At 36.5% G+C, this 27,790-nt stretch overlaps 1 protein-coding gene and 1 long non-coding RNA gene across 11 annotated transcripts in view; both read right to left on the reverse strand.

Moving 5' to 3' along the window:
- Window positions 1-27,790, reverse strand: part of SUPT3H (SPT3 homolog, SAGA and STAGA complex component) — a 565,741-nt gene that overhangs the window by 421,192 nt on the left and 116,759 nt on the right. The window lies entirely within an intron of this gene.
- Window positions 25,326-27,741, reverse strand: LOC134739723 (uncharacterized). Its single transcript, XR_010126714.1, has 2 exons — window positions 27,641-27,741; window positions 25,326-27,314 (listed from the first exon to the last, which is right to left on the reverse strand). It is a non-coding gene; the product is annotated as an uncharacterized LOC134739723 (long non-coding RNA).

The raw sequence follows: 27,790 nt of genomic DNA on the forward strand, positions 1-27,790 counted from the left end.
CTATCAAGTTACCCACTTTTATATCCAACTGATAATTTTCTTAAGTGGCAACTTTTCTGGAGATCTCTGCTGATCAGAAACTATTCCATGGTACAATAGATTTTTATGAATTTTAACACTCCCAAGTCCTTAAAATGCCCAGAAATAGTTTGACAAGATACAAAACGCTTCTTAATAAAATTTAAGAGCTGAATGAACCAGTAGTGTTACAAAATTCTGCCTTAACCTGTCTAACATGAAAATACCTCCCATGAGAATTTTTTCAGATTTAGGAAAAAAATGACACAGAAATTACTTTAAATGAGAAAAAGAGAATGGAAAGAAATTAAAATTAACACTGGAAAGAAAGCCAATGATACAAGCAACAAACACTTTATCTAAAACTATGGATAAAACATTTGAAATTACAAATTAAAGGGAAATGATATATATGTTTCCAATGAATTTTTCTGAGTCAGTATAGACATTATTATAAGGCCACATTTTAAATAAAATAGCCCCACCTTATAAACGCTTATGAATAATTCTAATATCTGAAAAGTTTAAATTACTGATAAGGACAATATCCATTCTGTACTGTACATAAATATGTCTTCATTTTTACTCAAAAGTCAGCATTAATTCTCTTTTGAAATCTGGGAGGATCAAGTGGCATTAAATTTGTAGATTCTAATATAAATATTATTAGGGAAAGAGCTCCTTAGAAACAAAAAAATGTAATATATATTTACAGGATATATACACGTGTGTGTGTGTACCTGAGACCTAAATTGTACCTGGTACCTAAGACCCTAAATTGATTTACTTTACAAACACACACGCACATTTATTTTTAAGTAAATCAATTTAGGGTCTCAGGTACTAGGATGGTGAGAAGGTGGAAAATTGGGTTTCTACTGGACAAGAGAATTAAGGAACTAGAGAAAATAAAGTTAATCTTAAAGAAGGAGGCAGATTAGGAGTGTGCTGGGAACAGGCCCCCAAATCTGGCCATAAGCTGACCTCAAAACCGGCCATAAACAAAATCTCTGCAGCACCGTGACATGTTCATGATGGCCATGACTCCCATGCTGAAGGTTGTGGGTTTACTGGAATGAGGGCAAGGAATACCTGGCCCAACCAGGGCAGAAAACCACTTAAAGGCTTTCCTAAACCACAAATAATGGCATGAGCGATCTGTGCCTTAAGGACATGTTTCTGCTGCAGGAAACTAGCCAGAGCCCATCCCTTTGTTTCGGCCCATCCCTTTTTTCCCATAAGGAATACTTTTCGTTAATCTATAATCTATAGAAACAATGCTTATCACTGGCTTGCTGTCAATAAATATGTGGGTAAATTTCTGTTCGGGGCTCTCAGTTCTGAAGGCTGTGAGTCCCCTGATTTCCCACTCCACACGCTATATTTGTGCATATGTCTTTAATTCCTCTAGCGTTGCTGGGTTAGGGTCTCCACAACCCAGCTGGCCTCGGCAAGTGGAACCCAACGTGGGGGCTCAAACCCAGGTCGAAAGGTCGCCAGGGCAATGGCTGGAGAAGGTGGAACTAAGCTGGAGGACACCTGAGTGCTCTTAAGCAATCCCTGTCGTGAGTAAAAAGGGGAGCTCAGAAGCATCAGGGTAACAATGGGACAAGTGTGGGCTCTGGTTAGTTCCACCTTGGAACCTTTTCACACTGATGATGAGGAGGAAGGAGAGTATAACGAAGTAAGAGAGCAGATTTGTTTGCCAGCTAAAGCTAAAGTGGCAAAGGAGGTAGGTGTTCATCCCTACCCTTCTGCACCCCCTCCTTATTTTGAAGAAAAAGAGTGGCCTGATCCTCCAGATCTTTCTTTTCTGGAGGACCCTGGGTGAAAAGTAGTTGACCCAGTGACTGTTCAAACAGTGCTTAAGCAACTGCTCTCAGTTCTATTCAGGCAGGAATCCAGCAAGCTAGAAGAGAGGGTGATTTAGAGGCTTGGCAGTTCCCTGTTAGAATACACACCCCGAGATCAACAGGGAAATATTATAGCTACATTTGAGCCTTTTCCTTTTAAATTACTCAAGGAATTTAAACAAGTGATTAATCAATATGGACCAGGTTCTCCTTTTGTAATGGGACTGTTAAAGAATGTTGCTGTCTCCAGTCAGATGCTGCCAGTGGGGATGGTAGGATTACTTCTAGGTAGGTCTGGTTTAAATTTAAAAGGAGTGTAAGTACAAACAGGAGTCATTGATTCAGATTACAATGGGGAAATTCAAATTGTTATATCTACTTCTGTTCTCTGGAAAGTAGGGCCAGGAGAGCGTATAGCACAACTCCTGACTGTGCCATATGTGGAAATGGGAAAAAGTGAAACTAAACAAACAGGAGGATTTGGAAACACAAATAAACAAGGCAAAGCAGCTTATTGGGTGAATCAAATTACTGATAAATGTCCTACCTGTGAAATACCTATTCAAAGAAAGAAATTTAAAGGTTCAGTAGATACAGGAGTGGACATTTCAATCATTTCTCTACAGCACTGGCTGTTCACGTAGCCAGTTCAACCCACTCAATTTAACATAGTTGGAGTTGGTAAAGCCCCTGAAGCATATCAAAGTAGTTACATTTTGCATTGTGAAGAGCCCGATGGACAACCTGGGAATATTCAACCAATTATAACTTCTGTACCTATAAATTTATGGGGAAGAGATAGATTTATTACAACAATGGGGAACACAAGTTCTAATTCCAGAGCAATTGTACAGCCCTCAAAGTCAAAGTATGTTGCATGAAATGGGGTATGTCCCTGGTATGGGACCAGGACAAAATTTGCAAGGTTTGAAGGAACCACATCAAGCGGAAAGACAAAGTTCCCGCCAAGGTTTAGGTTATCATTTTTTATGGCAGCCATTGTTAAGCCTCCAGAACCTACACCTTTAAAATGGTTAACAGATAAGCCAATTTGGATAGAACAATGGCCGCTAAGTAAAGAGAAAATGGAGGCTTTAGAGGACTTAGTTCCTGAACAATTAGAAAAAGGACACATAGCTTCAACATTCTCCCCTTACAATTCTCCAGTTTTCATAATTAAGAAAAAATCAGGTAAATGGAGAATGTTAACTGACTTAAGAGCCATTAATTCAGTTACACAACCTATGGGAGCATTACAGCCAGGATTGCCTTCTCCTGCTATGATTCCAAAAAACTGGTCTTTAATTGTCATAGATTTAAAAGACTGTTTCTTTACTCTCCCTTTAGCTGAGCAAGACTGTGAACAGTTTTCACTTACAATTCCTGCAGTAAACAACCTGCAGCCTGCCAAGCGTTTTCACTGGAAAGTGTTGCCACAAGGCAGGTTAAACAGTCCAACAATTTGCCAGACTTATGTAGGGCAAGCAATTGAACCTACTCGTAAAAAAATTTTTAGTGTTACATTATTCAGTATATGGATGATATACTTTGTGCTGCCCCAACTCGAGAAATATTACTCCAATGTTATGATCACTTGCAAAATTCGATTTCTTGCACTGGTTTAATTATAGCTCCTGACAAAATTCAGACTACTACTCCTTATTCCTACTTGGGGACCTCAGTAACTGACACTACAATTGTGCCACAGAAAGTAACCATATGTAGGGATCAATTTAAAACACTGAATGACTTTCAAAAATTACCAGGGGACATTAATTGGATACGACCTGCTCTAGGCATTCCTGCCTATGCCATGAGTAATCTATTTTCTATCCTTAGAGGAGATCCTAGTCTCACTAGCCCTTGGCAATTAACAAAGGAGGCTGAGGCAGAGTTACAGCTGATTGAAAGGCAAGCCCATAAAGCTCAAATAAATAGAATAGATCCTGAGAAGACTCTAGATTTGCTAATTTTTCCAACTCAGCATTCACCTACTGTTGTTATTTTGTTATTGTCCAAGAACAGGACTTAGTAGAATGGCTTTTTCTTCCACATGCTAATTCATGGACTCTAACTCCTTATTTGGATCAAATTGCTACTATGATAGGAAATGGGAGAACTTGGATTGTTAAATTATATGGATATGATCCTGGAAAAATTATTGTCCCTCTCACGAAGGCACAAATATAGCAAGCTTTTATAAAGAGTCTTACTTGGCAAACCCATTTAGCTGACTTTGTGGGTATTCTCCATAGTCATTTTCCTAAAATGAACTGTTTCAATTTTTGAAATTAACTAATTGGATTCTCCCTAAAATAACTAAATTTAAACCAATTGAAGGTGCTGAGAATGTTTTTACAGATGGGTCCAGTAATAGTAAAGCTTCTTATTCTGGATCGAAAGGTAAAGTTTTTCAGACTCCCTATACTTCAGCTCAAAATGCGGAGCTTCTGGCTGTAATTGAGGTATTGACTGCTTTTAATATGCCTATTAATGTGATTTCTGATTCTTCATATGTGGTTCATTCTACACAATTAACTGAAATTGCTCAGTTACGATTTCATACAGATGAACAACTGATGACTTTATTTACCCAACTGCAAACAGCAGTTAGGAGTAGAACGCACCCTTTTTACATTACTCATATTAGAGCTCATACATCTCTTCTAGGACCTTTAACTGAAGGAAATCAAATGGCTGATCGCCTAGTTGCTACTACAATATCTAATGCTAGACACTTTCACAATTTAACCCATGTTAATGCCTCTGGTCTCAAACGTAGATACAGCATTACCTGGAAAAAAGCTAAAACTATTATCCAGTGATGCCCAACTTGCCAAATGGTGCATTCCTCATCTTTTACAGGAGGAGTTAATCTTCGAGGACTGGAACCTAATTCTCTTTGGCAAATGGACATCATACATGTTCCCTCGTTTGGGAGACTAGCTTGTGTACATGTACGTGTGGACACCTTTTCTCACTTTGTCTGGGCTACATGCCAATCAGGAGAGTCTTCTGCCTGTGTTAAACATCACCTTTTGCAGTGTTTTACAGTGACAGGCATTACAGCTTCTATTAAAACAGATGATGCCCCAGGCTATACTAGCCAAGCTCTAGCTACATTTTTCTCTACATGGAATATTAAACGCATTACTGGCATCCCATATAATTCTCAAGGACAAGCCATTGTAGAACGAATGAATCTCTCCCTAAAACAACAATTGCAAAAGCACAAAGGGGGAAACAGGGACTATGGAACACCCCATATGCAACTTAATCTAGCATTATTGACTTCAAATTTTTTGAGCCTGCCTAAAGACCAGATGCTATCAGCAGCTGAAGAACATCTACAGAAACCAGCTGCGAAGACAGAAGCAGAACAACTGGTTTGGTGGAGAGATCCGATAACAAAAAGTTGGGAAATAGGTAAAATAATAACTTGGGGTAGAGGTTATGCTTGTGATTCTCCAGGCCAAAACCAGCAGTCGATTTGGATACCATCAAGACACCTGAAAACTTATCATGGGCCAGATGCCAAAGAAGACATTCTAGCAGGATCGCGAGGACCCCCCGGTTGCAGCCATGTTGACACTGACGCTGAGGAGGACCCCAGCTGTCACAGATGGCGGAAGAAAACCTGAGGAAAGCGGACAACCCGTCACAACGAGTAATTTAATGATAGCTATGATAGCAGTGATCACCACTGCTGTGAGTATTCCTTCAACAAGGGCTGACACAGAGAACAATTATTCTTATTGGGCATATTTATCAATCTTGGCTGGCAATAATGCCTGGATGTAATCACTCTATGACACATACACACATGCTTTCTGGTCTCAGTATTTACCATAATAAATCTGCTCCTATAATTGAGGCGTACTGCCCTCAAAAACCTATCTGTAAACAGAATTGGACCTCGCCAGAAATAATGAACGTACTTGTTTGGGAAGATTGCATTACAGAACAGGCAGAGGTGCTGTGCAACGATTCCTATGGAATCACTGATTGGTCCCCTAAGGGGATGTTTAGTTTGAATTACACCTCTCAGTCTGCATGCCATGGCCACACTATGTTCAGCTGGTCCAAACAAAACAATCAGATGGTAGAAACAGTAAGAAATACGGCAAGTTCCTATTATTTGGAAACATGGTGGTATAGTGGCACCTCAACCTCAAATGATATGGCCCACTGTAGGAGCTTAACATAAGGATTTGTGGAAACTATTAATGGAAAGAATAAAAAAAAATCTAGAAGGACATTCCACAAACTTGTCTTTGGATATTGCAAAATTAAAAGAACAAATATTTAAAGCATCCCAGGCACACCTGACCTTAATGCTAGGAACTGGAATGCTTGAAGGAGCTGCAGACAGATTAGCAGCTAGTAACCCATTAAAAAGGATAAAAACACTTGGAAGCTGGGTGATTTCAATGATGACTGTGCTTTTAATCTGTGTTATTTGTCTTTGTATAGTCTGCAGATGCGGATCCCGACTCCTGCAAGAAGTAGCTCACCGTGACAAAGCTGCCTTTGCTTTTATCACTTTGCGAAACAAAAAAGGGGGACATGTTGGGAACAGGCCCCCCCAAATCTGGCCATAAGCTGACCTCAAAACCGGCCATAAACAAAATCTCTGCAACACTGTGACATGTTCATGATGGCCATGACTCCCATGCTGAAGGCTGTGGGTTTACCAGAATGAGGGCAAGGAATACCTGGCCCAACCAGGGCAGAAAACCACTTAAAGGTGTTCTTAAACCACAAATAATGGCATGAGCGATCTGTGCCTTAAGGACACGTTTCTGCTGCAGGGAACTAGCCAGAGCCCATCCCTTTGTTTTGGCCCATCCCTTTGTTTCCCGTAAGGAATACTTTTAATCTATAATCTACAGAAATAATGTTTATCACTGGCTTGCGGTCAGTAAATATGTGGGTAAATCTCTGTCCGGGGCTCTCAGTTCTGAAGGCTGTGAGTCCCCTGATTTCCCACTCCACACGCTATATTTGTGGGTGTGTCTTTAATTCCTCTAGCGCTGCTGGGTTAGGGTCTCCACGATCAAGCTGGTCTCAGCAAGAGCGAGAGGTCATCAGTGAGAAAAGAGTTTTGTGGCCAAGAAAGTACATGACCAATGAAAGAGAGTTAACAGAAATGGAAGGGGGAAAAAGAAAGGTCACTAGAGTAAAAATGACTAGTTTAAAGAGAATGGAATATAATTAGGAAAAAGCAAAGTAAATTTGTCCAGAAGAATAAAACAAAGCATAGGCTCCTTTGAGGAAAGAACACAAGGCAAGAAAGCAAATTGCTAGTCGTGAAGGATTACACAAAGTGGTTATGTTTTACTCTATCCAATAAAACATGATTAATAAGAAACCAATCAATTATGTTATTCCAACAGTATTCTAAATAACACTCCAGACAGTTCCACTTGCGGAAACTACAGAGCAAATTTACTTGACTTGGTCTTCTGCTGTAAACAACCAGAAAACTAGATAAAATACGTGAAATAACTGGCCTCACACAACAAACAAAAACCATGCATAACAGCAATGACTGAAAGAAGCAAAATAAAGAACACCCTATGCTTATCCAGTCTTTCATGTGTAGGTACTTTCTAAACAGAATAAGGACAGTGATAGAACATAGAAGCTAAAGTTCAAGAGACAGAGACAACAACTTGAGAGGTAGAGGCAACTGAAGTGCCTAAGTGTACTGCAGAGATGGTATTTCACCAAGAAAGAACTTTAGAAGTCTCCACTGATGTCCCCTTGAGGCTTTGGCTAAATATTAAGTTGAAAATGCATAAAGACAAAATTTACAACACAAGACACAACCATAGGGGAGCTTGAAGATGAACATTCTCAGAGCTCGTATCAAGCTGGGAGACATTTAAGTTCACACCAGTCAGAGTGCAGACATCACTGAATACAATAGTGGCATTCAATAGTGACTCTTGGAAAGTAGTAGACTATACGGCCCTAGAGTAAAAAGTATTCCATACTAATTCTAAGAAAATTTTAAAAACTCAACAAGATCAAGTGTATCTATAACTAATCTATAATTAAGTTGTCTGGAAAAACAAAATTCACCATTCTTGAAGGAAGATAACAAAATCTAGAAAGTCAAAAACATGAGTCACAATGACTCACCACCAAATAATTTATTAGACATGCACAAAAGCAGGAAAATAAGGCCCATAAACAGAAGAAAAGTCAATAGAAACAGATGCAGAAATGGCATAGATAACAAAACTTGGCAGGAAAAGCTTTTAAAAGAGCTATTATAAGGCTGGGCGTGGTGGCTCACGCCTGTAATCCCAATACTTTGGGAGGCCAAGGAGTGTGGATTACTTGAGGTCAGGATTTAGGACCAGCCTGACCAACATGGTGAAACCCTGTCTCTACTAAAAATACAAAAATTAGCTGGGCATGGTGGTGCGCACCTGTAATCCCAGCTAGTTGGGAGGCTGCAGTGGGAGGACTGCTTGAGACTGGGAGGCAGAAGTTGCAATGAGTTGAAACAGATCGTGCCACTGCACTCCAGCCTGGGAAACAGAGCAAGACTCCTTCTCAAAAAAAAAAAAAAAAGCTACTATATATTATATATAAGCTCAAGAATTTAAAATGAGCAGACAAAAAAATGTAACAATGAAAAAGAATCTTAAGAAAACTTCTATAGCATAAAAAATATATACAAAGTGAAAAAACTCACTGCACAGGATTAACAAAGTCAGCCAATGAAAAGAAATAATAAAAATTTGAATGAAAATCAAATAGAAAACAGACCAAAAACACAGAAAAATTACTCAAACCTAAACCTGATCTTTTTAAAAGATTGATAAAATCAATAAATCGCTAGTTAAACTAATTGAGAATGAGAAAAAGAACACAAATTATGAATCTCATTAATATAAGAGATTGTAAAAGAGGCATAACTATATATTCCACAAACACTGAAATGATAATAGGGTAATATTTTGAGTTACTTTATGCCAATACATTCAACAACTGAGATGAAATGGACAAACTCCTTGAAAGACACTACCAAAAATGGTATAAAACTTTGAAAATCTGAATAGCCCTATATGTATTAAAGATATTAAACTACTAAGTAAAAACTTTCCAATAAATATCATTCTGAATTACAAAGAGCAGTTCTTCTTCTTTGCACTAATACTGTTGCCTGTATTTCCCCTGTATCAGATTACAATATACCCAATGTTTTATATTTTTAATTTACTATTTGTTCATTTTATTTTATTTGGGACAAGGTATCACTCTGTTGCCCAGGCTGGAGTGCAGTGGTGTGATCATGGCTCACTGCAGCCTCAACATCTGGGCTCAAGTCATCCTCCCACCTCTGCCCTCCTGAGTAGCTGGGAAGACAGGCACATGCCACCACACCTGGCTAATTTTTTTCTATTTTTTGTAGAGACAGGGTCTCACTATGTTGCCCAGGCTGGTCTCAAACTCCTGGGCTCAGGTGATCCTTGGCCTCCCAAAGTGCTGGAATTATAGGCATGAGCCATGGCATCTGGCTGTTTTGCTTTTGACTGATTACCATTTAGATCAGAGATGGCACGGCCTCCGTAATTCACGTATAGGAGCCATTAGAACCAATCACAAATCTTTTTCCTGCTAAAGCCCAGATACACTCCCATAGTTCTTCTCAAACATTTCAAGCAACCAAGGGGAGTTGCATATAAAGATAAAACCTATTAGCCACACCTTATTTATATCCTTAATAATAATTTCATTATTCATCTCATTTTTAAATCATTATTTTTCCCAAATAGCTTTAGGAAAATTTTCCAATCTTATGCTCTCCTTCATTATTTAAATCTTACACAAAACAATACTCTTGTATAAGTGAACATTTTAAACAAACAACCCCACTACCTTTTCCTGAAAACTGGTGCTGTCCACACAATACTAAATTCTTCTTGGTTAATACCTTCTACACTAACTTTACCCAATTTTCTTGCCTATCATCTCTACGTGTTTAACACTGTTTAGAGTTTAATTGTATGTAATTTTCTAACTCCTTACCTGTTGCTATTACACCTCAGTAAACTTCTATCTCTTCCACACCCAACATTCTCTTTCACATTAACCTAATTCCTACTTCCCTACCTTCTAAAATACACATGTTCATTCCCTTCTCCATTCCAATATTTCAGCACTTTTCATTCTGAGTGTTAAATTTCTTGAGAATAAAGTTTTCTATGTGCTTATAATATAGACGTATTATAAATTTATACTAAATAAATGAAAAATCTTATTATTTGAGCTGCAATTTGACATAATAAATACAACCAGTTACTAAATATCCATGAATGCACCTAAAATTCCCATTTCATTATTTACAAATTCTTCCACAGTAAAACTAGCTTTATCTTCAAGCATTAAAAAGAAGACATTTATGCAGCCAAAAGACACATGAAAAAATGCTCATCATCACTGGCCATCAGAGAAATGCACATCAAAACCACAATGAGATACCATCTCACACCAGTTAGAATGGTGATCATTAAAAAGTCAGGAAACAACAGGTGCTGGAGAGGATGTGGAGAAATAGGAACACTTCTACACTGTTGGTGGGACTGTAAACTAGTTCAGCCCTTGTGGAAGTCAGTGTGGCGATTCCTCAGGGATCTAGAGCTAGAAATACCATTTGACCCAGCCATCCCATTACTGGGTATATACCCAAAGGACTATAAATCATGCTGCTATAAAGACACATGCACACGTATGTTTATTGCGGCACTATTCACAATAGCAAAGACTTGGAATCAACCCAAATGTCCAACAATGATAGACTGGATTAAGAAAATGTGGCATATATACACACCATGGAATACTATGCAGCCATAAAAAAATGATGAGTACATGTCCTTTGTAGGGACATGGATGAAATTGGAAATCATCATTCTCAGTAAACTATCGCAAGGACAAAAAACCAAACACCGCATGTTCTCACTCGTAGATGGGAATTGAACAATCAGAACACATGGACACAGGAAGGGGAACATCACACTCTGGGGACTGTTGTGGGGTGGGGGGAGGGGGGAGGAATAGCATTAGGAGATATACCTAATGCTAAATGACGAGTTAACGGGTGCAGCACACCAGCATGGCACATTTATACATATGTAACTAACCTGCACATTGTGCACATGTACCCTAAAACTGAAAGAATAATAAGAATAATAATAATAAAGATTTTGTAAAAAACATTTTTTAAGATTGGTAATGCTTTGATTGGTAAGATCATAAATATTTTCTACAAGTTTTCCATTGCAAATGTGTAGTATTTCAGATATTTTGCATTTTTTTCAAGAATATCTATTTTGGTTAATCTGGGAATTTAAGTCCCTAAATAATACCATTACCAAGGTAATGTGTATTCTGAGTTCCAAACAATTAAAATACAAGTGAACTTTTCTTTGTGTGGTAAAATATTCATAACATAAAATTTACTATTGTAACTATTCTTAAGGTTAAAATTCAGTGACATTAAGTACATTCACATTATTGAGCAAAAATCACCACTATCCATAACCAGAAATTTTCTATCATACCAAGCTGAAACTCCACACCTATTAATCAAAAGCTCCAAACTCCCCCTCCTGCAGCGCCTGGTAATCTACTTTCTGTCACTATGAATTTGACCATTCTAGGTACCTCATATAAGTGGAATCGTATAACATTTGTCCTTTTAGGTCCGGTTTATTTCACTTAGCCTAATGTTTTCTAAAATTATCCATGACGCAAGAAGTTCAAAATTTAATTCCTTTGTAAAACTAAATAAGATTCCATTTCATGTAGGTACCACATTTTTTTATCCATTCATCCACTGATGGACATGTTGGTTGTTTCCACCTTTTGGATATTGTGAATAATGCTGCTACAAACAGTGGTGTACCAATATCCATTTGATACTCTGCTTTCAATTCTTTTGGGTATATAACCAGAAGTACAATAGCTGGATCATGTGGTAATTCTGTTTAATTTTTGAAGAACCCCTACACCATTTTTCACAGCAGCTCAACAATTTTAAATTCCTACCAGCCATGCAGAAGTGTTCTAATTTGTCCATATCCTTGCCAACACTGTTCTTTTAATAAACAGCCCTTCTAATGGGTATGAAACAGTAACTCATTGTGGTTTTGATTTGCATTTGTCTAAGGACTGGTAATATAGAGCATATTTTCATATTCTAATTGGCCACCTGTATATTTTATTTGGAGAATGTTTATTCAACATTTTTGCCCATTTTTTAATTGGATTGTTTGGGGGTTTTTTTGTTGAGTTTTGGGAGTTCTTTAGTTATTCTGGATATTAACCCCTTATCAGACATATGATTTAGAAATATTTTCCCATTCTGTGGATTTCCTTTTTACTCTCTTGACAGCATCCTTTGATGCACAAAACTTTTAAATTTTAATGATGTCTAATTTTTTATTTTTCTTTCGTTACCTGTGTTTTTAGTATAATATTTAAGAAATCACTGCCAAATTCAATGTCTTGAAGCTTCTTCACTATGTTTTAAGAGTTTTACAGATTGAGCTCTTACATTCAGGTCTTTTATCAACACAGGTGAACTTTTAACCATTACCATAACAGGAAGTAGAGTGCAACTTTGCACTAAGTTAAAGTTATTGGTCCCATGGTTGGTTTTCTCCAAATTATGAAAGGCATTTCCTCTTAAGAATAAAGAATCAATATTTAACTCCTACTAGCATGTAAAAAATAGAAAGTAATGCAGATTTAAAATAGGAAAATAAGATGCTATCGCTTCTTACAAAGTATGTTCTCTGACCATAAATAAACTAGAAATCAACAAAAGGAAGGTACCTGTGAAATCCCCCAAGTAATCAGAAATTGTAAAACACATATCTAAGCAATTCATGCGTCAAGGCAGACGTCTTAAGGGGATTTAAAAATATTTTTAACTAAATGAAAATGTAAATACAACATATCAAAATTTGTAAGATACACCTAATGCAGTGCTAAGAGGAAAACTTACAGCATTAATTGCACATATTAGAAAAGAAGAAAGGTCTTAAGTCAATAATCAAACTTTCCCTCTTAAGAAACTGAAAAGATAAGAAGTAAACCTAAAGTAAGCAGAAGGAAGATATAATTGAGACAGAAATCAATGATATTGAAAACAGAGTAAAATCAATAAAAGTAGAAACTTTAAAATTGATAATTTTCCAGCCAGTCCAAGCCCAAAGTACAAGAAGAGCTATCCCAATGGATCCCACAGATGCTAAAAGGATAATAAAGGAATACTATAAGCAAATCTCTGATAATAGTTTTGACGAATTAGAAGAAATTGATGATTTCCTTGAAACATACAAACTACCAAAATTCACTGAAGTAGAAAGAGACAACTGGAATAGTCCTATATTTTTCAGGAAAGAGTTGAGCAGCCCTTCTGCAATCTTTTGGGGAGCCTGACTGCAGAGCTGACCTTCAGCTGGCATGTAAAAACTTGGCCTTTGGGGTGTTCCCATGTAACAAGGTTATTTCGCCTGTTTTGGGCACAAAACCCTGACATACCAGCTTATCTAGGTCTTTTGTAGAAACACTGTGATTTATTATAAAGACCTGTTCTCTTTCTTGGAGTCAAGTATTTTACTAGTTATGGCTAGTCATGCAGGTACCATGTGCCTACATGACCAACCCTTAATAAAAAAACTCTTAAGTCTTAAGGGGGCTTTCTAGATAGAAACAATGCATATGCATTACTACAATTCACTGCTGGAAGAAGTGTGTTCTTTGGGCCTACCACTCTCAATAGGGAGAACTTTGGAAGCTTAAATCTAGATGCCTCGACACTCTACTGGATTCTTTTTCCATTTTTTTTTTTTTTTGTAGACATAGAAACCCAATTCTAACTTTCATACAAAAAAGGTAAGGAAACAAGAACTAGAGCCAAAAACGTTAAAAAGAAGAACAAAAAGAATTCACTCTAAGACATTTTCTGACTTATTACAAAGCTACAGTCATCAAGACAGTGTGGTAATGGAGAAAGGTTAGACTCAAAAATCAATGGAACAGAATAGAAGGTGCAGAAATAAACCCGAAGAAATATAGTCAATTGACTGTTCACAAGGATGCAAAGTAATTCAATGGAGAAATGACAGACTTACTTGTCAACAAATAGTGCTAGAACAACAGGACACCCATATGCAGAAAAAATACTGACCCATACTTTACAACTTATACAAATTTAATTCAAAATGAATCACACACTTAAATATAAAACAGAAAAAAACCTATACAAAAAAACTATGAATCACTTAGAGAAAAACTGAAGAAAATCTTTGTGACATTTGTTTATGTACAGAGTTCCTAGATATAATACCAAAGCCATGATATATAAAAGGAAAAAATGACCAATTGAATTTCATAAAAATTAAAAGCTTTTGCTCTGCAAAAGATGCTGTTGGAAGAATGAAAAGCTACATACTTCCATGGGAGAACATATTTCAAATTACATATGAGACAAAGGACTTCTAAAGGACTGGTATCCAGAATGTATAAAAAGCTCTCCAAATAAAAAAAATAAGGAAAATTATCCAGTAAATAAAAAAGGAAAATGCTGAGCAGATACTTCACCAAGGAAGGTTTACAGATAGCAAATAAGCCATCAACATCATTAGTCACTAGGAAATGCAAAAGAAAATCATAGTATGACACATCTTCACACCTATTAGAATGGCTAAATCGAAAAAAGAGAAAAAACTGGCAATGCCAAGTGCCAATGAGGATGTGGAAGAATTAGAACTCTCATACATTGGTCAGGCGTGGCTCTCGCCTGTAATCCCAGCACTTTGGGAGGTCAAGGTGGATAGATCAGGAGGTCAGGAGATCGAGACCATCCTGGTCAACATGGTGCAACCCAGTCTCTACTAAAATACAAAAAATTAGCTGGGTGTGGTGGAGCGTGCCTGTAGTCCCAGCTACTCGGGAGGCTGAGGCAGGGGAATCGCTTGAACCCAAGAGGCGGAGGTTGCAGTGAGCCGAGATCACGCCACTGCACTCCAGCCTGGTGACAGAGCAAGACTCCATCTCAAAAAAAAAAAAGAACTCTCATACACTACTGATGGCAATGCAAAATACAAAGGACACTCTGGAAAAAAAAATTGGCAGTTTCTAACAAAATTAAGTATACATGTACCATGCAATCTGGGAATTCTACTCCCAGGAATTTACCACTTAGAAACCACGCAATATCCTTTCTAAACTTTTTTAGCAACAAAAAAAGGAGTTGAGGAATAGCAGTTATTCTTTCCCAGATATAAGAATATTTCATTTAAATAATTTCCTAATATTCATATGTTAATCTTCCCTCATTTTCTGATTTACTATTTCATTCTTTAGAGATTTACTTAGCATTATTCTTTTATTTTGCTTAGTTTCTCTGTATTGCATTTTATTGCCTATCATGTAGATAAAATTGTAAGCAAACATTACATGCCCTAACTTAAGAAGGAAATAGTATATCTATACTTAAGAAGGAAATAGTATGTCTAGTCAAATGACATTTAACTCTTCTCTGTACTAAAGAGGCAAAATTACTAGTCTTTTTATTTTAGTAAAAATACTAAAGGAATACAAACAACAGACACACACAAAAAAGGGAAAGGAAGACAGCAGACAAAAAATGTTAATAGCATTTTGAAAGCTAGAAAGCACACCCGATGAAATAGAAACCTAAGCCCAGGGGGATTAACTCAGCAACAATCAAGAAGCTGTATGCCACAGAACTCTTGACAAAGTTTGGGACCTGAAGGCAGGGATCCACGGTGACATTGACAACCAAAACACATTGTAAATTGTTAAAGGAAACAGTTAGAACTCCAAATCCCTTTTCCAACCTCACTCAAGCCATGCCACTATTCCTTCACCACTCCTGCAAAACACTGAAGCTTTCATCTTTGGGGAAGTTACACGAGAGAAACGCTGTGCTTGTGAACAACACATCTGTGGGGGGCGGGGGCCAAGGGGAAGGAGTTGATGATATATCATACTGAAAAGAAGAAAAGTCTACATACCAAATTATGAGAAAACACCCTCAAACCTTAAACCAGACCCCTTCTGCTCAGCTACAAAAGTATTCACAACCAGGCTTACAAACCCTAGACAAAAGACTAAAAGGTTCCTGTTTGGAGAAATGTTCGGTCTAAGAGAAACAAAATCTACAGTTAATTCTATTACTGAGGAATCCTGCACAAAAAAACAGCCAGATCTCTAACTGGTCATCCTACAATAAAGATCTACCTCAAATACATTTTGATGCCTCGGTCTTAAGTATGAACAGGCATCAAAAATCACCAAAGAATAAGGAAAAGCCTCTGACATGAAAGATGGTGAGCAAAACAAAAAGGATAAAAAGGAAATCAGAAGCAGCAGAAAAATAAAGGGAGTAAAAGAAAACTTCATGCAATCATGACAAATATCTAAGGCAGACAGAATCTTACATCTATGAAAAGACCCCAGAGGCTTTTCTTTCAATGAAAAAAAATGTAAAAGAAACATTAAGGCAATAAAAAAATAAAACAATAAAAAATAAATAAAACAAAAAAAAGACAATAAAAAAAACTCTTACAAATTAAAATTGTGACTAGAAGAATAAAAAACTGTTAAAATTTTCCAGATAAGGTTGAGAATAATCTCCTAGAAAGTAGAACAAAAAAGTAACAAATGGAAAACAGGATAGAAAAGAAAGTTGAAGGACCACTTCAAGAAAATCAATAGCTGAATAACAGCAATTCCAGAAAGCTGAAAGATGGAAAAACAGAGGAAACAGGAGAAAAAAATTATCAAAGAAATAATCGAAAAAAATTTCCAAGAACTGAAAGATAACTATATCCAGCAAATTGAATGAAAAAAGACCCATCTCACAGCACAGTATCACAAAATTTCAGAACACAACAGAAAAAAAAGATCCTAAAAGCATCAAGGAAGGGGAAAAAAGGGTTAATAGAAAAGCTCATGGATCAGAAGGGCATAAGACTGCCTTTTTTTTTCTTTTGAGACAGAGTCTTGCTCAGTCACCCAGGCTGGAATACAGTAGCGCTATCATAGTTCACTGCAGCTTTGAACTCCTGGGCTCAAGCAAGTAGCTGGGACTACACATGAGCACTACCACACCAGCTATTTTTATTTGTTCATTTTTAGTAGAGACAGGGTTCTCGCTATGTTGCTCAAGCTGGTCTCAAACTCCTGGGCCCAAGCAATCCTCCTTCCTCAGCCTCCCAAAGTGCTGAGATTACAGGTGTTAGCCACCGTTCCCAGCCAGGACTTCTCAACAGCAACAATACAAGCTAGAAAAGAGCAGAACAAAGACTTCAAATTTTTAAGGGAAAATTATCTGCAATATAAAACCTATTGTCAAATAATATGAAGTTTATATACAAATGATCAGAGATGTATGTGTATGTATGTGTTCCCAATCATTATTCTTGGCTTTAGAATTTATGTTATGTATATACTTTCAACAACAGTTAACATCTAAATTATGTTTCTCTAAAACCAATTAGTCTCTTCTTTAAACTTATTCTAAATGACTAAGAAGAGAAGCTGTGCACACACACACACACAAAAAGTGTTCGATGCCAGCAGAAAGCCAAAGTAAGACTGAAAATTTGCTGTAATTCCCAGGCACAGGTGAATATAAAGAAATTTATAGCTGTCAATTTCCATCTGAACAGCAATCTAGTCACAGAATTCTTAAGTCCTAATAAAGAGTAAAGTAAAAATTGGAAAATTTAAATGAAAAGATAGGTATAACAGAAAAAAAGAAGGTATTTTCAAGTAGAAAAAGACATGCTTCAATAAAACACCCCTCTGATATTTACAGAACTGAATAATTTCTCAAAAAAATTCAAAGTACCTTCACATACTGATAAAACAAGGCCAGTGCTAGTTTCATTTTACCATAAACAAAAACCAGAGTAATTGAGTGAATTACTCCTTGCCTGATGATAAATGTCAGTATTTCTTCCACTAGGCTAGATGGTCTCCAAAGGTTTAGATATGAACTGTTCATAGTATAAAAGAACAGGGTCCCAAGATAAGAAAGGTCATCAATCAGGAAAAAAAAAAAAAAAAAAACCATTATCTCAAATATTCAATTTCAATAAATTATGTTTAAATAAAGAAAAGGTCTTATAAATGGGGTGAGGGAGTGGAAATAAGAAAATAACCAGCTGACCAGAAGGTAAAGATATGGTCAACTTTAGCTCTATGTTCCAAATTAAAACAAGAATGGATGAGAAAATACTGCAAATGTTTATTGATTCTCAACTATGTTCTACATATAATATTATAGACATCTCATTTAGCTCTCATCAACAACAAACATATTAGTCTCATTTGTAGAAAGAGAACTGTGCTGAAAATGGTTAAGCAGTTTGTCCAAGGTCACAGTTCATGAGAGAGAGGTAAACTGACTTAATTCTCCAGCTAAAGTCACTCTAATCCAAAAATGAGTAATGCACAATTTAAAAATGAAATGTTATACTTTTGCTTCAATATGTTTCTGATGCTGTGAAACCAATAATATTTCTATTAATGAAATAATATGATGAAACAACACAGATTCAGGGAAAATAGATATTTGCCAATTGTGTGTATGCTGCCCTTTAGCTCAGTTCCATTGAATAATTCACTCATTTCCTATGATGCAACAAGCACTGTTCTGGTGCTGCAGTTCTGTCCAATAGAATTTCACATCCAGGAATGGCACAGTAGACACCTAAACATGTAAATTTGAAAGGGTTAAGAGTTCTAAGGTACAATACAAACAGGCACCTAAAAAAAAAAAAAGGATGTTGTCAGAAAACATCTATCAGAAGAGGTGATTCATGTGTAGGTTCTTTTATTCATTCATTAAAAGAATATTTTCTACAAGCCTGTTATATGCCAGTCATATTTAGTGGTAAAGCAACAAGACAAATGTTAGTGAGCAGGGTCAGGGCTGTGATGAATAAAAGAAAATTAGAAATAATGTATCAGAACACAAGAAAAAAACCAAGAAAGAAAGCATTCCTATGGATTATTCCTGGGATAACTGGATTCAAAAACTAACAAGCATTAATGGAGACTAAAAATACAACATGTGAGCCTAACCATCTTCACTGAGTTATTCATAGAGGGCTATGAGAGGATGACTTAATACTAACCTTACCAAAAAGTAGTTACCTAGCATGACATCGAAGCTAGAAAAAAACAAAAAAAAGACTCACATGTGACATGACATAGATTTTTAAACTCCTGAATAAAAATAAGTACTATAAACATATGTTTATTATTTCAAATAATAAACTAAAAATTTCTTATAAAAAACAAAGGATTAAAGAACGTCTCTCAATATACAAAGAGTTCTTGTAACTCAGTAAGGAAATACAAATATCTCAACACTTTTACGTGGGTAAAGAATAGCAGATAATTTACAAAGAATTAGTCTGCCTGAAGTAAGGGCAGAGAGCTAGGCACCAAAAACCTATTTTTGTAGACAACAATGATCTGATAACTACCTAATTATCAAGCACTACTGGGCATTTTGAAGTGCCCTCCAAAGAAAACAGTGTAACTGAGCACAATTTTTAAATTGTAATTAATCCACTTCTCCATTTACCCCATTCCATCTCTAGCTCAGAATCAAAACAAATTATAAGCTGGGCACAGTGGCTCACGGCTGTAATCCAAGAACTTTGGGAGGCTGAAGTGGGAGGATCACTTGATCCCAGTAGCTCGAGACCAGCCTGAGCAACCTAAGCAGAACCTTGTCTCTACATAAAACTTAAAAAATCAACTAAGCATGGTCACACGTGCCTAGAGTCCTAGCTACTTGAGAGGCTGGGGCAGGAGAATCACTTGAGTCCAGAAGTTTCAGGTTACAGTGAGCTATGACTGTGCTACTACACCCGAGGCAACAGACCAAGACCCTGTCTCTAAAATAAATAAATAAAATGTTAAGTACTGGAGGAAAAAATACATACATACACATATACACACACACACACACATATATATATATACACAGTACATATATATATATACACAGTACATACATATAGAACCAAAAGTTATGTGGAAGCACCAGAACAAAAATACATACATATATACACACGTACACATGCATAGACACACACACATTCATATCTATACCTGTATCATTACTGATATGTGAAGAAATAGGGACCGAGCAACAAACAAATTCTTTTGAAATGTACCTCATATGTTTATATTTTACATCTTTAAATGAGTATTACTACATTTATAATCAGCAATGGGACCCACTCTATTTGGCAACTGGGATAAAAGTCTGGGGCAGATAGTTACTAGCATTTTAGATATATTTCTACTTTAAGCAGAATTGAAATAGGAACCCAAGTTGTATTAAACCAACAAAGGGAGATTTCGACCATGAAGCACTGACAAACAGGACAGAAACAGCAGAAATTAGTAAATTTTAGAGGAGGCACACAATTTAAAAGCCATTTCCTTTTCTCTTGTACTAATACATGATTAACCACCTACTATTAGCAAGCTCAAATCTGTGCTCAGCAATTTAATACAAAGGACACTAAAATTTAAAACACAGTCTATGTCCTCAAAGAACTGTTAATTAGTAATGAGACAAAAACTAAAACTAAACACACACACATTAGTATATAGAAAGGTCAAAGATTGGCAAAGATTCTAAGTGCAAAAGTTCAGAAAAAGTGACAGTTTTATTGCTCTGATAAGGAATAAATAAAATTACAGAAGAGAGCTGTAGTATCAGGTAAAATGCCTTCCATTGCAAGAAACAGAAAGCCCTGAATCACATGCCTTATTTTCATCACATAAGTAATCCCAAAGCAGAGCGGACCAAGGCCTTTCCAACTCTAAAAAATTCCTTCCTCTGCTCCCCATTACCCAAGTTTCACTTACCCATGGTTTAAGTTACCTACAGTCAACTGCAGTCTCAAAATATTAAACAGAAAATTCCAGAAATAAACAATTCATAAGTTTTCAATTGTGTGCCATTCAGAGCAGCATAATGAAATCTCATGCCAACCTGCCGCATTCCCCTCTGGAATGAATCCTCCATTTGTCCAGCAGATCTACACTGTATAGGCTATCTACCCATTAATCACTTAGCAGCTGTCTAGTTTATCAGATCAACTTGCTGTACTGCACCACTTGTGTGCAAATAATCCTTATATTACTTAATAATGGCCCCAAGCATAAGAGTAGTGATGCTGGCATATTGCTATAATTGTACTATTTTATTAGTTGTTGCTAATCTCATACTATGCCTAATTAATTAAACTTTATCAAAGGTATATCTGTATAGGAAAAAACACTATATATATATAGAGAGAGAGTTTGGTAGTTATTTGAGATTTCAGGCATGCACTAAGGGTCTTGGAATATATTCCCTGGATAATGGGGGACTATGATATTGTCTTCTTTCCTGACTAGCTCCTCTGAGGGCTATAATTAATTTTTACCATATTTATCATTATTTGAGTGCTTGCTCTGCACCAAGTATTGTTCAAAGAACTTTATGTTCATTAATTTATTTCATTCTTAACAACAACCTATAATAGGTTTTTTTGGCGGTTTTTTTGTTTTTGTTTTTGTTTTGTTTTGAGTCAGGGTCTCGCTCTCTCTCACCCAGGCTGGAATGTAGTGGCGAAATCATAGCTCAATGAAGCTTTGAATTCCTGGGCTCAAGCAATCCTGCCACCTCAGCTTCCCAAGTACCTGGGACTATAGGCATGCATCACCATGCCCAGCAACGATGGGGTCTCACTATGTTGCCCCAGTTAGTCTTGAACTCCTGGCCTCAGGTGATCCTCCCGCATCAGCCTCCCAAAGTGGCTGGACTAAAAGCATGACCCATCAAACCCAGACTAGGTAGATACTATTATTAGCACCATGTTTCAACAGCTTTATTGAGACATAATTCATAAACCATAAATTCACTCATTCAATGGCTTTTAATATATTCGCAGATATGTGCAACTATTACCACAGTCAATTTGAGAACATTTTTATCACACAGCAAAAATAAAACTAGTTGGCGGGCGTGGTGGCTCACGCCTATAATCCCAGCACTTTGGGAGGCCGAGGCAGGAGGATCACAAGGTCAGGAGATCGAGACCATCCTGGCTAACACAGTGAAACCCCATCTCTACTAAAGATACAAAAAATTAGCCGGGCGTGGTGGCAGGTGCCTGTAGTTCCAGCTACTCAGAAGGCTGAGGCAGGAGAATGGTGTGAACCCAGGAGGCGGGGCTTCCAGTGAGCTGAGTTTGCACCACTGCACTCCAGCCTGGGTGACAGAGCAAGACTCTGTCTCAAAAAATAAATAAATAAAAATAAAACTAGTATCCTTTAGCTGTCATTCTGTCTTGGTCTGTTCAGGCTGCTATAGCAAAATGCCATAGACAGTAATTTATAAACAACAGAAATTTATTTCTCACCATTCTGGAGGCTGGGAAGTCCTAAACCAAGGCACCAGCACATTCATTGATCTGGTGAGGGCCTATTCCCCATGAATGACGATTTCTCTGTTTCCTCACATGGAGGAAGGCGTAAAGGCTCTCTCAAGCCTCTTTTATAAGGATACTAATCTCATCCATGAGGGCAGAGCCCTCATTACCTAATCACCTCCTAAAAGCCCCATCTCTTAATGCCACAACAGGAATGAGCTTTCAACATGAATTCTGGAAGGACACAAACATTCTGACTACAGCACTCTCCACCCTCCCCCACCCTCCCTCCACTAGTCTTCCTGAACCTCCACCAACACCACTCTAGGGAACCACAAATCTGCTTTCTGTCGGTATAAATTTCCCAATTATAGACTTTTGTAGTAGTAAAATAATATAGTGACTGGCTTTTTTCATTTACCACAGTGTTTTCAAGCTTCATTCATGTTTTGGCATATGTCAGTACTTCCGTCCTTTTTGTGCCTGAATAATAATCTGTTATGTGGATATACCACATTTTGCTTATCCACTCATGCACTGATAAACATCTGGGATGTTTCAACCTTTTGGCTATTATGAATAATGTTGCTATAAACATTCAAGTACAAGTTTCTGTGCTGACATATGTCTTCAGTTCTCTTGAGTGCATACCTAGATGCAGAATTGCTAGGTCATGTGGTAATTCTATGTTTAATGGTGTGAGGAACTATTAGTTTGTTTCTCAAAGCAGCTGTACCATTTTACATTGTTACTAGCAGCGTATGAGGGTTCCAATTTTTCCACATCCTCACCAACACTTGTTGCTATCTGACTTTTTGATCCTAACTATCCTAGCGAGTGTGAAGTGGTATCTCATTAAGGTTTTGATTTGCACTTCCCTAATGATTAATGACTATAATGGCTTTCTCCAAACAACTAATGTTCCATTTGAATAGGAGCCCCATTTTTACCATAAGAAAAACTATGGTACAGAGGTATTAAATAAATTATCCAAGGTCACAAACCTACTAAGGGAAATGCTGAGATTTTCACCCAGGCAGCCTGGCTCCATGCCAGGAATTTTACATTATACTCCAGCAGCATTTCTAGGCATTTCATTCAATGCAAGAAGGATAGACATTTCCATAGAGTCTGTTTTATCAGTGAGAAAACATTCTCAGAAGCCATTCAAACTTTTTAAATGTCATAGACTAGGTTTGCGTCACATGACCCTTCTTAAACCAATTACTGATAAGAAGAATAGAGTCATCATTGTTTCAGTCTGTTTTGTGCTACTATAACAGATTACCACAGACTGGGTAATTTATAATAAAAATTTATTGTCTCACAGTTCTGGAAGCTAGGAAGTCCAAGATCTGGTGAGGGCCTTCTTGCTGCATCATCCCATAGGTAGGAGGTGAAAGGGCAAGAGAGAACAAGAGGGAGCCAAACTCGCCCTTTTATAATGTCACAATCATACTCATGAGTGTGAAGCCCTCATGGCCTGATCACCTCTTAACCTTTTTCCCATGTGCCCTGAGAATACTCACGGGGGCGACTGTGGCTGCAGCATTTACCCTGAGATAACTTTGCCACAAAATATCTCATTTTTATTATTTTTGCATTTGTCTAACATATTGACTTTGGAAACAAAAAACATCATTCTATTTACAGCATTCTGTTTTTAATAGTGATATTTCCATTTACAAAACATAATAATTCTCAATCACGGAAAACCTCAAATCCCAGAAAACGTAGCATTCCTAGGCATGATGTTAACATCGTTCTTGAATAATTGTTAGCCAAAGATTCACTTATTGAATCCAATTTTTCTGAAATAGATGATTCTGATGAATCAGACAATTCTGATATTATTCTGTTTAGACACAACTCCAAGAAGAGTTTTTACATTTTATTTTCACATTGAAAATCAGATTTTCTTCAGCCTCAAAGAACATGTTTATGTAAAATTAAATGAGCGTTGTCAGCAAACTGCACTTTTCTAAATGGGAAAAGGGTTAAAAGTCCATTTTCTTTATTACAATGGCAATTAAATTTCTACATGAGTTTTAGAAGGGACAAACATTCAAACCATAGCAACCATAATTGGCTGAGACTATTCAAGATTTCCAAGCAAAATAAGGGCTCTTCAAGAAAGGTAAGTCTTGATCAGTCAAATCAATAGTATCTGCAACAGGTATAAACAAACAAAACTTTGTTTTCACTTTTTATACCATCTCAGAAATAAGAAAAGTTACCAGATTTAAAGAGTTATCATTCAGCTTCCATTGCGCTAGTGTTATTTGCATAGGTGTGAGTAAATGGATAATTACAAGTCAGTCAGTAAAAGACTTCACAACAAAGGAAGCACCATTTCAAAAAAGCAAACAAACAAAAATTTGCACTAGGTTGAAATGTGTCTATGGAAAACTAAGCCTTCACTACAGGAGCAAAGCATTAAGTAAAAAAATTTACTTGCACATTTCCTAATCTTCAGAAACTTGAGTTATGTGGAATTTAAAGCTGAAAAACAGCAATTAATCATTAATAAAAAACAAGATTTTAAGTTACAAGGCTTCAAAGTATCTCTTCCAATAAAATGTCACTTATATAACAAAAATTTTTGTTCATTTTAAAGTTTTTTGAGGCTTAGATAAGCTTGCCTTAAAAATGTCAAGTTTAATTTAAAATAATTTCAAGTACTATGTTACTCTAACAACTGTACTAGCAACCAGATTTCATCAATCATATTTTAACCATAGTATTAATTGATAATAGACAAATTTTTTCTATACTTTTTATAATTTTATACTTGTAAATTAGTGTGTATGCTCCAAAAATGATGCAGTACACTTTAGCATTTGCTTATTGGGAAGAGATGAGAAAATAAGATGCATTTATCAGATCCTCCAATTGTGCACCAGAAATACTTTCAAAGTACCTGTGTTGTAACTTCCTTTTTAAAAAATTCTTTTCAATTGGTGGGGAGGGTGAATAAGTAATTACAAAGAATGGCTGCCTTTAGATAGAGGTTTATCATGTAATTATAATAATGATCATTTAAAAAGATCCAAAATGTCTCCACTAGTTTAAACGGCTAGGCAGAGTTATTTTTAAAATCAAACGTATGTGCTTTTTCTGTTTATGTCTTTGGAAAGAACATTCTGTATAATGAAAAACATGACCAAATTTTTCACAGTACATCACTATAAAACCCTGTAATTGACTTTTGGGGCTGGTTTACTCTATATCTATTTTTGACCACGTAGAAAACAGCAATGATGTGGTGAAAGGTCCAAAATTTAAGTCTCATTGCAGGATAAGACTCCATCCTGATTAGTATAGAAGTATCATATTTGTGCTGGGAAATGTGCCCATTCTAATAGAGAAAACTTCAGTGCATAGGAACCACCTCTTTTCTAATCAAGCCATGTAAAAACTAGTAACTCTGGTGTCTAGTCTGGGCCTTGAATGGAATGTGGATGTTGTTTACACCGATCCCCTCCATTAAAGGCAGCATAATGTTGGTCTTCAAAACTGATGTTGGAAATGACAAGTTCATTGCAGTTAATCTGATGGAAGGTAACAATGTATGTTACAGGTAAATTATAAATTAACCTTTAAACATTTAAATTATTATTAGATAGTTATTTGTCTCTTGTGTTAACACAGATTAAAGAAAGAACTTAATCTCCTTCTAAAAGCTTTGAATTCCATTACTAGGGAACAAACTAATATGTTATTCCTAACAAAAAGCACTGTTCTTCATCGAAGTCTAAAATACCTCTGAATGGGTACTTCTGCTTTCACCAGTAAAATTTACATACTACCAAGTAAAATAAACTTATGTTATATGGTATAAAAATCAGCCCTGTAACACCTACCACAGATTTATCTCCTGTGAGTTGACTCAATCATTCCTTCTTTTCAGTAAATAAACTACATTCTATGCAGGGAACTGCAGGAAAGTTTTTCAGAGGCCAAGTGAAAGAATATGTTTCACATGGAAACTTCCAAATTGACAGCCTGCCCATTTTTGGTAGGTATTAAAGGGTCCTCAGCACTTTATGAATTAGTTGTGGTTTACCTAAATAATCATGGCCAAAGCTGCCACGGTCACTGCATTCAATTATTCCTATCAAAAAAATCAATGTACCTTTAAAAAATTAACACATTTTCTAAAATTCAGGCTAAATAACAGCTTTCTAGCAGCATTGTTGATTGAATGATAATCATAATAAATCATTTTTAAAACAAGTATATTAAAATTAGTCCATTTTTATTAGTCTCTCATAACATAGATTATCTTTTAATCCCTACATTTTAACAAGTAAAATAATGAATTAACATTAACTACACAAGATTATTTAACAGCTTCCACCAACTTCTTGAGGAACAGTTATACAAAGATGTTTGAAGAATATCCTCTTTATGAAAAATAAAAAGTTCCTGAAAATCCTTACATGAATTGCCTACATAAAAGATCATCTCTGAACAATGAAGGAACTTCTTACCAAGCTAACAAGATAGGCAAATAAAATAAGGTAAACAAATATGTGACAGCCTGAGCTATATTAGAAGTCACCAAGATGAAAATCACTGAAAGACTTTTGACCCAGCTGCGTCAGGTGTCCTGGTCCAATACCCTGCAATAAATTCCTCATCTAAACAGATGAAACTGCCCACAGTATACTACCTGCACACCACCAGATAGGCCAGCTGATGTTTATAACTGAAAATAAAGCCAAGAATTAGAAGTACATTTTAAAATAATTTTTTTAAAAACCTACCAATAAAAAACAAAAGCCCTGGACCAGGCAAATTCACAGCCAAATTCTACCAGACATACAAAGAAGAGCTAGTACCAATCCTAGTGAAATTATTCCAAAAAAAACAAAAATCAAGCGGGAACTCCTCCTTTAATCATTCTGTGACTCCAGCATCATTCTGATACCAAAACCTGCCAGAGACACAACAAAAAAAGAAAACTTCAGGTCAATATCCCTGATGAACACAGATGCACAAATTGTCAACAAAAAACCAGCAAACTGAATCCAGAGGCACATCGAAAAACTAACTGACAATGATAAAGTAGGCTTTATTCTTGTGATGCAAGGTTGGGTCAACATATGCAAATCGATAAATGTGATTCACTACACAAAAATAATTAACAAAATCAGAAAAAAAAACCACATGATCATCTCAATAAATGTAGAAAAGGCTGTCAATAAAATTCAACATCCCTTCATGTTAAAAACTCTCATCAACGGCATCAAAGGAACATACCTCAAAATAGTAAGAATCTTCTATGACAAACCCATAGCCATCATCATACTGGACAGGCAAAAGCTGGAAGCATTCTCCTTGAGAACTGGAAGAAGACAAAGATGCCGCCACTCTCACCACATCTGGTCAACATAGTACTGAAAGTCCTAG

This window comes from Pongo pygmaeus, chromosome 5 (genome assembly GCF_028885625.2).
Source record: "Pongo pygmaeus isolate AG05252 chromosome 5, NHGRI_mPonPyg2-v2.0_pri, whole genome shotgun sequence".
Taxonomy (NCBI): Eukaryota; Metazoa; Chordata; class Mammalia; order Primates; family Hominidae; genus Pongo; species Pongo pygmaeus.